Consider the following 15,964-nt stretch of genomic DNA (forward strand, 5'->3'; position numbering starts at 1 on the left):
AAGCACTAAGTACCAAGCCCAGGAGTAGCAATATCGGGGAATAATAAGCGGATAGCGGGTAATTTGAGTTCAAAAACGCGATGCAAAAATGGCATAAAAGGAGAAAAAATAAATTAGGCATTTTCATGATAAGGAAATCTGAGCAGTTCAATGCTGTGTCAGCTGGTTAATATCCTCTTGGCATAAATATATCTAATTTTCAAAAAAACGAAGAAAAATTCAATTTTCTTGTACGTTGTTTATTTTGCATATAAAAACCATTTATAACTTCATAAAGACACGAAAGAAATGATATTCGATATTCGTTGGAGTCGATACCACAAATGGCTTTAGAGATACGAATTACGATCTGTATTACATGTACTTTTAGAACACGCCATCACGACCTCTTGTGCACATGATATCGTAAATTTAATATTTGCACAAAATTTTATTTCCATGTCATCATCATCTCATCATGAGCACCCTTCGTTTAGGGGGTAATAATACCGCAGAGGTGGATCGAACACTCATTACTAATAGCAATGTAGCAGGCAGTTAAGATTGTGTACACAAAATACAAAATCAAACATTATCATCTTGGTTTGCGTATATGTAGATACTTTAGAGGAAGTAGGTACTACCAGACAAGATTTGTTTTAGGAGAGGAAACAGATCACAAAATTAACTGTCAACTGCAAATGTGGCAAGGACTCGATAAATCGATACTTTTCATTTGAAAGCTGAAGATTTATTTGGATTTAATAGTACTTTCATTTTAGAAAATGTTATTATGTTAACTAATAGGGGAAAGTAGCCATATTTGGACCATTTTTATATTTTTCGATTTATAGAGCCACATATAAACTGTCAATAAAAATTAAGTAGCGGAAAAGTAACTCACAAGGCTTACCAACAAAATGATATTTTTGATTTAAGTAAAAATTATATTTATACCCCTCAAATTTCAATTTAAAAAAATTGTGTTTTTGGTCCAAATTAAGAAACCGGTTTCCTAAATTGGACCGCGCGGTTTCCTAAATTGGACCATGCTTTTTTAACGGCAATTGACACAATAGTAAATTTTAGTTTTAGCAGAAACACAAGCACATTTTGTATAAACCAAAGTGCGGCATTTCATACACTGCATCATTTCGAAGATTTGTGCTCGTCCACAAGCTTTTCTAAGAGATCAAAAAAATGATATACGTTTTCCCTGTTAAAACCCGGTGCCTGTCTTCGGTCCAAATTGGGCAACTTGAAGAATTTTTATTTAATGATCAACGACAATCCTCGCCAAATTAATACTATAAATTATAGATAAATATATCAGCTTTCTGATGATATAATTATAATCGTGAAATCTAACGTTTAAACAGCTTGACAGCTTATGCACTTACGTCGTTATAATAGATTTGATAATCAAGGATACAAAAAGTTGTTGTCACGACGAAAGCACGCGGCAAGTTTTAACCCAAATAGTTGCATCAATTGTTTATATATACGAGTAAAACAAGGGGCCTGTCTATTTTTGCAAAAACATCAACAGTCCGCGGATATCGTGGTGGTCCAACTTAGGCGCTGGTCCAACTTAGGCTACCTTCCCCTACTACAAATAGAGAAAATAAGATTGTTCGTTTATTTGTTACGCTTTCCCACAAAAAACACTTAAATAATTTTGGTTTAAAGATATTTTTCTACTTCCACCTTTAAATTGTCTTTTAACACGGAAAATCAAAGGCGTGACTAAAGTACTTTAGCTACGCTCGTTCTTAATGAATCTCGTGATTAAAACTCCCGTTTAGCCACTCTATACTACATACTTTGACCCAGGATGCTATTAAGTTATTACCTACTATGCGATTTACAGTTTAATTATGAAAACAAAATAATAGCCATTTAAAGTTATTAAGACGTTTATATTTCAAGCTGCTCTTCTGCACAACTATACAAATATTTACGATTAATTAAGCCTTTCTACTGTTCATATAAAACGTGTAAATGTAAAGAAGTTGATAGTATGTGAAAAGGAATTTATAGTTTTCTGTAGGAAAAATATAACTTAGACTAATTAGTCATATAATATTTCCTTTCTATATTTATCCTTTAGATTACAACGTATAAAAATGTATAAATTGACCTTTATAATACTTAAAGTAAAGTTGCTCTTTTAGAATGAAAGAAGCGGTACTTTCATCGCTTGTCGAGTTCTTTCACATCGCATCAAATGTCAATATGCATAATAAAGCAAATAAAGACATGTAGATAAACATAATGTCGCCGATTTCTAGTTCTTGGCTTTTCTATTAGAGGTATTTATCACGCCACAAACGCAAAGGCTCAATAAATCATCAAGAAGTATAATTAGTTAATCGCTTTAATTATTTATCACTTAAAATGACGCCTAATATAATTTATAGCCGATATCAATATACGCATAATTGAATACAGCAAATTGTGCACGATAATATAATATTAAATTGAATTATGACAGATTCCATAAAATAGACAACAACATTAACATAATAATTTATATTAATTTAGAATTACTACCCAGCAGATGAATTAAAAGTAAAATATTCGGCATAGATATATAAACAGAGTTAATTAATAGTTTAATTTACATGCACATCAACTACTTTCGGTTACCATATGCTTAAGTTTTCCTCTAACAGTTGCTGTTGGAAGTAATAATTCATAAAAACGAGTAACACAGTTTTCGATCGATGGACGAGATAAACAGTAAGTTTATCTGTTGCAAAGCGCTGATAAAAACTCTAAAACATTTGTAACCTAATCAAACGATCTCCATGAAGCATAAATTATAGATCCTGAATAACGGTATCAAACTCTTACAATGTACATGTTTCGAATACACTTTTTCTTCCCTTGTCTGATCACTCCACTGAAATTGGATAATAACCTATGATTACCCACTGAAAACCTGCAATTACACCAGCGAAAGATAATTCCGTCAAAAACAACGTTAATTTTTTTATACCCCAAGCGAAATAAATAAATATTTAACGAGGTGTTTGGCTCTCCACCATGAACCAGTGACAGACATGTCGCACTTTTTTAAACCTGCCCGACCAGTGAATCTTACACGCCACGTGGTGTCAGATCAACAACTTACGATCCTGTACTGACGGCAACGCCATGGTTAAAATAATGAAAAGTTTGCATTCGCCGGCTTGGTTTAGTTTTTAATTGAATCCAGACTGTGACGACGTGTAACGTTTTCTCATGCACGGCGCGTTTTTGTTTCGTGTTTTAATCAGCAGTCTAGTAAGCAAGTGAGCAACTGCAGGCGCAATTAGTCTTTACATCGCATGCCGGATGGTATTACATGTTATTATTTATAACAGCGTGAATATAATCGCCTTCTGCATCAAAAAAACGTCAGGATTAATTTCAAAGGTGCACGGTGCACTGCCGATTGAATATTATATATTAATATATACCATTCAACATTATCGATTACTTTTATCTTGTGAAGAAAATGATTTTTTATTTGTAACTAACTTTTGCCCGCGACTTCGTCCCTGTAGTGTTTAATAAAAATGTAATTCGTTTTTACTCTCTTGTTCTCAACCTAGTATGTGCCAATTCTATCAATAAGATTTGCAATTTTATTTTAAAGAAATTAAATATATAAAGAATTGCTAATAATGCACTTCAGCGCACCATCTCGGATTCAACTATTTAATTATAACTATGATTGAATCTCAATGCCAACTTTTAATCTATAGAAAAGGGCGGCCTTTAAGGTTTTCCCGGCAATTATTCGAATTTTTCTCGCCGTAAAAACCATCCTTGGACTATAACAAACATTTTAAAAAAATAATTGACCAAATTGGCCTAAACGTTGTTGAGTTATGAGCTTACCAACAGATTTTGCGATTCATTTTTATATTATAGATGAACAAAAACACAAATTTCAATTTTTTGACAGAATGAATCGTGTAGAAACGTTTTATTAAACAACAAATCGATATGTGCGACGATGAAATAGTAGAGCGTAGGTATTTATGAAATTCCATCGTTTATGGCTTATATAGATTTATGGAATGCAGATTTCAAATATTGTTAGGTAAGTGTCGAGCCAGTAGACTAAACATAACGCGTGCACTATATGCGCATTGCACATTCTCGTCCGAACGTTTTTTATGTTCACTTTGATAGCTGATATTCCCCGTGTAGCGTTGCATTTCAACATAAAACTTTTATAACCTCTCGTGAACCTGTAGAGTTTTAGTGCGTACTTAAGTTCAGTTCGATTTTTAATACACGCAGAACGTTTTGAAGCGTTTAAAAAATCAGTTTACATTAATAATGTTGATTTATACGTTGATCAAATTATTTGCACACTTAGCTACTGAGTTTACAAGCAAAATTTCACATCAAACAAGTAAATTATCTCGATGTTTACACGATAAATTCAACAAACACTCCAACTAATTGCAACAACAATCTTACACGCGATAGTTGAGATAGCAGTACATGTTATTATCTAAACACAGCAATTTGCCGCACAATGGGCCAATTCAGCCGACGACCATAACTCTAACACCGGCAATACTGCACCATCAGTCAATCAATTTGATTTGTTTATTTAGAAGAAGCCTTCGTGTTTGTTCAAGCGTGTGATTTACGCGTGTTGTACCTGTGTGCTAAATTTCATTAATCATACTCGTACAATGTACCTAACTATCTGCATTTCTAATACAAAGTGCAATATGTATTTAGGAGATTAATATTTGAATGTGCCAGAGTTTATTGTCGTGAATGGAATGATGCAAAAGTAAAAATGATGCGTGCTCGTTACTTGAAGTCTTCTAACTTAAGATTTGCTTGAGCTGGGGGATTCACGATGAGAAGTAAAGTCCTCGAGTCAAGTTAGACAAGCTGCAGACAAGTGGCAAAGCAAATGTGCGCGCGGAACGTGTCGAGACGCTGTTTGGAAAACAGTTTGTAAAAATACTTCGAGCTCCGAAGAACTATGTGAGATGTTTAGGTTAAGATCTTCGGAATGCAAACAAATCGATGAATCAAAACCGCAACGCACCTGTTGTTGAATAAACTATGATTTTAAACTAATGACAAATATAGACAACAATTGAACATTTCTCACAATAGATATATCTTTTATTTCCCGACTACAATTCCATGAAAAGAAATGTGCACCATTCAAAACAGAGAAAGTACTTGCGCATTGTTCACAAAAGTTGCATTTCCCTTTTCTTCGCAGCAAATTTATTGCAATGCGCGTAATCCGCATGCAAGCGGCATTCGTGCACGTCCACTTGGCGACTGTTGTTACAACTTGCACAACAAAAAGGGGAAAATTGTGGACATTTCGTAATAACTCAACGAAAATATGGACACTTAAATATAATAGGGAGAATGAGAAAATGAAGCAGAACGACTAAATAGTAATTCGCGACTAATAATCCTCACAACTGTCGCAGCGACCATTACTAGTTTTTTTTTCATCACGAGCTCCTTTTAATGTCGCCCGGCATCCCCTTTCGTTTTCTTACAGGCGGGTGCTATTGGATTAAGATTTTCGTTCGGACGTGCGGAAAAATCTTACAGCGCTTATGCTTTTGCCATTTGCCACTTTCGCCATTTGCTGGTTCTTTCTTGTTTAGTCGCATGGAAAGATGGGAGGACATGCATTGTGTGGCAAAGTCGTAAAAGCACCATAAAACAAATACTGCTTCTTTTGGGAGCAAATGCTGTGCGAAATTCTCTTAAATTTCTTTCTTTCTTTATGCATCAATTTGGTATTTATGAGTTGTTACAGGGTTTTCCGGATGTAGAAACAAGTTGACACGTGGACACACGCGTATTCACCGAGATTCTTATTTTGAACTTCTCTGTTCGGTGTGTGCTGGTATAATATATAATTTTTATTGCACAACCAGCTTTTGCTCGCGACTTCGTCCCGGTAGTGTATAATAAAAATGTAATTCGTTTTTACTGTCTTGTTCTAAACATAGTATGTGTCAATTCTATCAATAAGATTCGCAAATTTATTTAAAAAATTAATTATAAAAAGAATTGCTAATAATGCATTTCAGCGCGCCATCTCGGATTCAACTATTTAACTATAACTATGATAGAGTATCAATGCCAACTTTTATCTTATAGAAAAGGGCTGTCTTTAGGGTTTTCACGGCAATTATTGGAATTTTTCTCGCCGTAAAAACCATCCTTGGACTTTGACGAACATTCAAAAAAGAATTGGCCAAATTGGTCCAGGCGTAGTTGAGTTATGCGCTTACCAACAAATTTTGCGATTCATTTTTATATTATAGAAGATATCAGCTAATTCATAGTCATTATGCGAGAACTGCACCAATGTTGATACACATGTAATTGATGCAAAACGAATGCAATACAATTCTATTCCATAACATTACATCAAACGCATTTCGACGAAACAACTGCTGCTGGTGTGCTAGTAAACAATCACAAGGAGAACTGACGCCAAGTTATCCCAAACAGCTGTGCTCTCGACGATCAAGCATGCTGCAGAAACGGAGCGAGACAATAGAATCACCGGAGCACTAAATGTTTGACATAATTATAATTACCCGGCATGTACCTTCCAGTCAGACCCACGAACCCCGCCGATATGAATATACAAATAGCTGAACAATGCAATATTAGAATACGAAATTAAGTGGCAATTACTTTTTCCTTCACTCTTTGTTGTCGCCTGCCACCCAAACAACCAGTCGAGCAAACCATATGTTATAATTATTTATTATTCAAAGCCGTCAACTTGATAAAAACAAAACAAAGCACTAATTGCTTCCAAGTGAATTCTATTATACGATTTTAATTAGCAAATCTTTGACTCGTCAAATCATGATAGATAACTAAGAATAGCTATTTAGTTATAGTAGAATAGTAGAATCGCAATAATGCATTAATGGTAACAGCAGGGGTTCGTCCGTGAATGACATAAACGGCCAGCATCATAATCCAGCATGGGGCGATCAAACTGTCATTGAACACGCTGGACGCTTATCGCGACAGTTTCGTAACGGCGCGAACAAAAGGCCAACACCAGCGAAGGAGCTGGAAAATAATTCAGCGTACAATGATAACAAAGCAAGAGATGTCGGTGGGCATGCCAGCAATATGCCATGCCGAATCAGCGCGCCCGGAAAAGGGACAGCCAGAAGTCATTAAAATCGCGTATGTTGACTATTCCTGTATTTGTGTTTGCCGCGCACGATAGTAATTTCTATTTAAAGCTAGCTGTCAGAATGCGGATGGTGACCGGGATGGACATCCCGGTCATCCGGGTATTAAATATCACAATGGGCCAGACAGGTTATACAGTTATACAGGAAAGGCCTGAAATGAAACAAAGGAAATCGGCTCGGCTAAGATGGCAATAAATCATAATATTCCATATAGCTATTGAAATAAACATAAAATACTTGCTTTTAGAAAGCATGTAATTTTTGTGTAATTATATCATTTTGTTTAATAGGACGCATCAAATAAAGCTTAATTGCGTAAGCTGTTAGTGATTGTCCATTTGAGACCCTTTCACGTGTAAACTATTGAAGTAATTTTGATTCATTTTGCTATTAAAATAGTTTTGGTTATAGAAAAGCAATTAAACTACATTTTGTTGCAAAAATATAACTTGGAGAGCTTAAAATCTATAATATAGAACTGAATCGCAAAATCTCTTGGTAAGCGCATAATTAAACACCGCCTACACCAATTTGGCCACTTCTTTGTTTTAATGTTCGTTTAAGTCCAAGCATGGTTTTTACGGCAAGAAAAATTCGAATAATTGCCGGGAAAACCCTAAAGACAGGCCTTTTCTATAGGATAAAAGTTGGCATTGAGATTCAATTATAGATATAGTTGAATAGTTGAATCCGAGATGGCGCGCTGATGTGCATTATTAGCAATTCTTTATATAATTAATTTCTTTAAAATAAAATTGCGAATCTTATTGATAGAATTGACACATACTATGTCTGGAACAACAGAGTAAAAACGAATTACATTTATATTAAACACTACCGGAACGAAGTCGCGGGCAAAAGTTAGTATGGAATAAAAATTAGAAAGGCAAATCACTCTTAGTTAAATAATTCAAACCGAGATGGCGTTAGTGTATTATTAACATTTTTCTTAAAATTAAAATCAAATCCAAGAAACAAGAAAAGAATTAGTAGAATAAGGCAACGTTTTATTAAATTTCACGCGAGTAAATGCTAGTAATCAATATATAAAAGCAGATAATTAAGGAATTTCCGATAATGTATTCCCAAAATCGATGTGATGAAAGTTGCCAGACTCCTTAATATAGTACATCAAGGGGTGGAGTGTCTACGTGTTGAAAGTCCGGAATTTTTCCAATATACTCGTATGGATTCTATAAAGTTGCGTCGTACACGAGAATATAGTTAGGTACTTTTCGTCACCTTAGACTGTACTATGCTCATTTTTTCTAAGAACTTTACAACTTTTTTTTCCATTTTCTTACGCCTCCCTTCGCTCAATTTCGGCCGTAACCACATAACTCGATAACTAACTCATAATGGTTATTGAAAATAATTTAATAACAACGCGCTGTTCCCCTTTGTAAGGCACACAAACATTCATTTCGTACGTTCGCGAAGCTTCAAAGCTGTCAAAACTTTACTAAAGAACCGCAATATATTCAAAAGCAGCTGACAAGGTCTTAACAAGTTTTTTCCTTCTGTAATATTAGGTAAGTAAGCATATTGCGAACGGTATTGTTTCCACTTTCAATTAATGTGCATTAAATTTCTCACCCGCGACTGTTTCATTACTCTGGCTGTCAGCTGGGACCTGCGATGGTTGGGAATCGAGGAAAATGTAAACACCGCTGAGGGGGTCGAGCAAAGATTGCGACGAGTCTCTTAATTAGTAAATGTTTAGTGTTTCGGCAAGCGTAAACAACATCTGCGAAGACATGGCCTTCCTGCAACGTGTGAAAAGAAAAAGAAATCGCCCACGCTTTTAGGTAAAGAAACCCTTTACATTTCACAGATTTGCACCGTGAATTTCAACGTAAAACCCTTTTATACGGTCGATGAACTGACGAACAATTCGCAAGCTGCGAGGCCCGTTCACCCCTGCGAAGTTTACATGGTGAATTACTCTCGGCGAATCTTGAAAATTCCGAATCGGAATGGAAACGAATTCCGACTTTCAAGAAACTAAGTCGACATAATTTACTTTACGTCAAACATTTCTGCGTTTTAATTTTAACAAAATGTTTACTCTACAGCGAAATAAATGTATCTTTTGTGGTGAAAAATACGATTAAATGTCATTTTGTGGTTTTCAAGATAAAATACGAGCATAAAATTGCTGTCACAATGGGAAACCAACAATTTTATTTAAAAATAAATATATTTCGCGCTGGCCTCAATTTATTGCATTTGCCCCGCGCGTTGTGTTTCAACGCATTGAACTTATTCGATTGTCATTGCGCTTGAAGTGCATCTATCTATACTAGTAGCGATAGGTATCAAATACCGGCATTCAAAACGAACAATACCGTCGCTAAAACTTCTTTGGGGAGGACCTGGAGTGCACGTAGAAAACGATAGAAGCGGAAAACGAGAGAAATGGATGTGACATTTGTTATACTATTATATTCCATTTGCTTCATGGCTTCCCGTCGCCTCGTCCGGTCGACTGTGGCGTGTGTTAAGCGATGCGAAAGAACGAAATGCGCCGCGTTGGTCGAACCTGCTACTAGACGCGGAAGAAAGCCAAAAAATATGAAAAAGCGAATACGGAGCGAAATGTTAGGTTAGTTGAATGCGAGGTGGCAAGACAGATAGCGGAATAGTTTGGTGTCAATGTAAGGTCAAAGGGTTCACAAGTGCAAAAGACAAAACGTATAAACTGATAAAATATTCCAATTCGAATTTTTCTAAAGTTTTTTTTCAAAAATTAGATTTAGATTGAAATTTTGCACTTTCTCAAATAGATTTTCTCAGGTAATGTAGCAAACCGCCATTTTGATATATGTAATATTTTGTTTGTTCCCAGCAACCGGCATCCGGTACCCGTGTTCGCACACAAGAAAGTCAAAGACATCATGCAATGTTCTGGATGCACGTATGCCATCCTGCACAAAGACCGCCCGAAGAAAACAAACAAAAGAGAAAAACTAAACGAACCGTGCAGGTTTTCCCTTCCTGCGAATTTTCGCGTCTGCTGTGCTGAAAAATTATTACTTCCGGAAATTATATCTGTGCACATGCACACGACAATACCGCTCACATAACAAATTGCTTCTGTAAGTACAAAACCAGCATCGCGTTATTTTTGTAATAATTCAACTCATTCATTAACATAAATATGTTAGGTCACCTTGTGCTTTGTGCAACCTTTAACTTTTGGCCTAGATTTGAAATATTCTGTACCAGTAACCTTACACAATGGTCGGTGATGTCTTTTTGAGGTAACCGCACGCGGGCCTATTTATTAAGGTTGATAATACAAAAGATAATGGCTTTGCCTTTCCGTGATGCAAGCAAAATCACCCGCCCCAATACATTTACCAAATTTAATTACGCCGAACGCTCAAAATATGAGTAATAATTTTCGTAGTTTCGTGCTGGGGTACCACTTGCGTGTCGGAGGATTCGAATCGATAGAAATCCGTGAATGCAAAATACGTTTACGTCATTCAAACACACAAAAAATAAAATACAAATAAATTTAACTTGTACCTACTCGTAGCAGTTGTAAGAATTATCCATGTTGTCAACGCAGTTTTCTGTTCCTGTCGTTACTTTCGTCGCGAATTGGCCAAAAACGTGACTTGCATTTCGTTGAATTTTAATGGGAATACAGTGGCCGTCGATTGTCTCCGACCAACAAACTCGCTCCCCACCGGTTTTTGCAGCCCCCCTAACTCCTGCGCAGAGGTGAAAGTAACTGCGGGCGAACACGAAGGAGCGAAGGGCGAATGGAAAATATATTCGTAGCAGGACGATGAGACGTGCCCGGTGCAAACGTGAAGTAAACTCTTCAAGTGCGAGAGTGAGCGCGATGAAGAGGGTCGAATTAGTGGTGTTACCGCTCTAATTATTCTGCCCTTTTTGCGTTAAAAATTCGATGGAAAAAGAATAACAAAATTTCCCAAGTTATGAATAAAATATGAAAATAAATTGGAATTCAACTTTGGACGCATACATCAGACCATCAGACTCCAGAAAATACAATTTACATACACACCAGGGTCGTATTTAAAAAATATTTATGATTTATTACATAAAGCTTTAGAAAAAACGCAAAACACGTAAAAAAGTAGTTTTATTTTTTAAATTAAAAAGTACTGATCTAGATAATCTTAAGATTAAGACCGGATGCAATCTTTTAATGAAAAAAGCAAGAGAAGCCACCCAAAAGAAAATGAAAAAAGTAATTAACTTATTAATTATTTCGTTAAAAGAACCACCCCTTACTTTACATCGCTCAGCCAATTTGGAACTTAAATCTCAATTTAAAAAAGCGCCCCCATTCTTCTTTACACATTTCCATTATTTTACATTTTAGGAAAATTTTAAATCTGATCCGAGATGATTAGATTACGTTTTCTTTGGATTATCGAATTTCTAAATGAATCGCATCTGCATCTCATTTCGTGCATTCATTAAACGCAGCGCGTGACCCGTGCGAAGTAAAACATTGAAATGGAAATGCTTTACGGCTCACTCCAAACTCTTAGCGAACTCGTAGTTTGGCCATAATGTTAGTAATAGTTCTTGTAATAGAGAAGTCTGGAGTTTATTGCAGAATTTGTGCACCATGTGGGATTTATACCGACGCTATTACTACTCTCACACCGAGTGTTCTTAAACAATAAAATCTCAGCCAATCCACAACTATTTAATACCGCCGCTTTCTCAATAAAGTCCATCTGAGATTTAAGTACTTTTGCACTTCTTACATATTTAGAATACGCATTAAAACAGTTTTATTCGAGGAAATGTTTTAATTGATGGTTTGGCATTCACTGGCAATTTAGCTACACGTGAGAAACATTCGAATGTCTTAGCGCTTTGTTTCCTTCATTTCACTCAAGTTGGATACAAATTCAATGTACTCATTACATAATTATCGAGCGTGTAATAACAGAACCGGCGCGTCGAGCAAGTTGATTTTATGCGAATACGCTCCGCAAAATGTAACGTAAACAAAGAAGAAATGAGGAAATGATAAGTAAATAAACTCAAATAGCAAATAAATAGTTATACGGGTATTAAATTAACATTTGTTTATATTTTTAATGTTGACATAAACCCTTCTAAATTTTAGAAAGTCAAGTGTTATAAATCTATAATATAAAAATGTATTGCAAAATCTGTTAGTAAGCGCATAACTCAACAACGTCTAGACCAATTTCACCAATTCTTTTTTTTTAATTTTCGTTGAAGTCCAAGGATGGTTTTTACGGCGAGAAAAATGCGAATAATTACCGGGAAAACTCTGAAGACAGCCGTTTTTATAGAATAAAATTTGGAATTGAGATACGATCATAGTTATAGTTAAATACTTGAATCCGAGATGGCGCGCTGAAGTGCATTATTAGCAATTCTTTATATAATTAATTTCTTTAAAATAAAATTGCGAATCTTATTGATAGAATTGACACATACTATGTCTAGAACAAGAAAGTAAAAACGAATTACATTTTTATTAAACACTACCAGGACGAAATCGCGGGCAAAAGCTAGTATGTAATGAAATATTGCGATTATTCTGTTTATTTAACCAAAAATTAAAAATTAGATTTTGTAAAAATTCATGTGATTACCTATGTGAACCACAAACATGATCGTCTTTTAAGTTCCTATTTATTTTTAAACAATTTTTACTTACACCTTAATAATATTTGTTACTCATCCGATAAGAATACATTCCCAATCATAAAAAATGTGTGAAAAGTAAACTAAAACAAATTATTTACCTTTGATTCTGATGAAATTGATTAAAGTAATTCCAGAAAAAAGTATGACCCATTAAAGTACCTACTAAATAAATATCAACACTCCTCAGTAAATACAAAGTGAAACCATTAAATTCTCTTATTCTACCAGACTGAAAAAAAATCAACATGATAAATTTACACCAGCGCGGAATGATAATAAAATTACTAGTTTTACTGATCATTTGTTGATTCTAGAATATGTATATCGGATATTTAAACACAAGCTCTAATCATATGCTTTCAGACAACTACTGATATAGTGATTTTAAGATAGGCGCATGTTTTATGTATGCATGATCCAGCGTCAAGATCATGTGCATGCAGGTTGTATAATGATATGCTGTGGATTAAATATATACATACGTTCGTAGTCTTCGTTATTGATATTTAGATCTAAGTAAAGCAAAGTGTTTATATTTTTACTTTTTTATGTTTCATTTGTTTGCCATCGCAAAGTTGTGTTTTTCGGTGACTATACTGGTGTGACAAAAGTGTTGCAAATAATATGCTTTTAATTTGCATTCCTCGATAAAAATAAATGATTTCAAATCAATATTTTTGTATCACTCGTTATATATCCATACAAATATAGTATCATAATGTTTACCTAGTGGAAAATTCAATTCAACCTAGCACATATTTCAAGATGATCTAAAGTTTGTTCAAAGCTCGTGAGTCGACGCAGCCAAAGTTTACCATTAGTTAAAATTTGAAATTGAAATCAAATATAATGCGTTTAAGCCGCACGCATGTGGGCGCCGCATAAATAACACTCGAAAGTGATAATTACGTCGCGCTGCGTTCGCCGCACAGCCGACGCTTTTATCTACACCTTTTACCAGCTCACGTAAAACGCTCGATCAATTTATTCCAATATCATAACTCTCAGCCATCCAATAATAATCTCCATCGACATTGTGCGCGCTCACGTAATAAATGTAACTGTACCACCATCAGATGCAGTTGTCTTCCACAGTGTCAAGAAACGTTAGCGATGAATATTCAATCAACCGCGTACGCAAACAGAGCCTGTACAGATGAGTATCGATGATACGGAGCATTCGCCGACGTGTTAAAACACTTACAATTATTTGATTGCATTGCGCGTCGATAATAATGGCGCCTGCTGTGGCAATTTGTTTGCGATTTGTCTCGTGCAGCGGGAAATTAATTCGAGACTGGCACGTCCTCGCAGAAGACACTTTGCATTCCGGTGGAGTTTTATAAGATCGTTGCGGCCGATAAAATTCTGCGAATGAAAAGCGCCGCTCGGGCGGCGTCGATTTAAGCCTTTATTTTATGCGTTTGCACTTTGCGGAGGTCTTTTACACCTTCGTCGGTAGGACAATTAGAATGTGCTACTGGCGTGCGCGGACGACGCACGTAGCAGACGGCAGTGGCAGTATCTTTGCATGTCAGGAGAGACATCGCAGGATGTTCAATTCAAGAGACTATTGCATTTTTATAGCGTACATCAAATAAACATTCGCACATAATTCGGTAAGAATTCATGGTTTAAGATGTTGTAAAAGTTAAATTTAGGTTTTATTATTGAGCATCGTGGCAAAAAGTTGAATTAAAATTTATAAAGTTGTCTTTTTATTCTCTACTAGCTTTTGCCCGCGATTTCGTCCCGGTAGTTTTTATAAAAATGTAATTCAATTTTACTCTCTTGTTCTAGACATAGTATGTGACAGTTCAATCAATAAGATTCGCAATTTTAATTAAAAGCAATTAATTATATAAAGAATTGATAATAATGAACTCCAGTGCGCCATCTCGGATTCAACTATTTAACTATAACTATGATTGAATCTCAATGTAAACTTTTATCCTATAGAAAAGGGCTGTTTTTAGGCGAATATTTTAAAAAAAGAATTGACCAAATAGGCTTAGGCGTTTTTGAGTTATGCGCTTACCAACAGATTTTGCAATTCATTTTTATATTATAGATTCTCTAGAATTATAAAATATTTTGACTGTTTCTACTAGTAACTAGTTAATAATAAAAATCTACTAAGATTATTAATGTTTGCATGCAAAAACATCGATTTTACGCATTTAATATGTACCTAGTTATTCGCGTTATTTCACATTTTACGAATATGTCATTCAATTTACTGATATTAAAATACCCTCAAAACGTGCAAAATCTTTTTAAAACTAATTAAACTCACACATTTAACTAGCCTGACCCTTTTGCAAATCTATAATAAAATAAAACATCAGATAAAATATCTAAGCAAACTTGTTTCAACAAGAATCTACGAGTATACGTTGAGAAATTAATTCCAAAACATGCAAAAGAAGACATACGAGCGCTTGCACGACAGACAACACATCAAACGTGACCGGATCTTCGCGTAAGGAATATTATGAATCATCCGTTCAATAACACTGCAGTTTTAAATATCGTAATATGATTGTAATAGTATTTTATTACGATGACTATATATCCACAATAAAACACCTGCAACTATCTACGTTACCAAACAGAAAAGTAAAAAAACATTCTTGTTGAAAGCATAGACTGTTTGTCTTTTTGTTTTCGCAACGGTTTGTTGATCTTTGGCACTAAGTGGTCTTTGTACATAAAAAACAAAACAACAAGAACCTGCATGCCTGACACAAACTACCAAACTACCCTCTCAGCAAATGGCAAAATAAAACAATTCTTCACTGTTGTGCACGTTGTAGTTGTCCGCTGCACTAACTAGGGAGAGAAAACTTTCGAAAACTATCGCAGGAATCGATAAAGGGATCGGGAACGTCCTAGCACAACGCAACGAATTCGAAACATTCGCAGTTGTACATCTTTACGAGCACAGTTTTCATCTATTCAACAACTAATGTTATACAATGTTTAAAATAACAACCTGTAAGAAATTAGATGTCAGACGTCATGCAAACCGCTGAGTACCATTTGCTTGCGATGTATAACAAAATGCAATTTTGTTTATGTTT

General features: G+C 35.2%; 1 protein-coding gene across 1 annotated transcript in view; it reads right to left on the minus strand.

The window, feature by feature from the left end:
• LOC135794854 (discoidin domain-containing receptor 2-like) overlaps positions 1-15,964 on the minus strand; it is a 51,883-nt gene that overhangs the window by 16,690 nt on the left and 19,229 nt on the right. The gene's annotated exons all lie outside the window — the stretch shown is intronic.

The sequence above is a fragment of the Atheta coriaria genome, unplaced genomic scaffold (genome assembly GCF_025399875.1).
Source record: "Atheta coriaria isolate IRGN ID8LTWV9N9 unplaced genomic scaffold, Caltech_Dcor_3.1 hic_scaffold_6_pilon, whole genome shotgun sequence".
Lineage (NCBI taxonomy): Eukaryota > Metazoa > Arthropoda > Insecta > Coleoptera > Staphylinidae > Dalotia > Dalotia coriaria.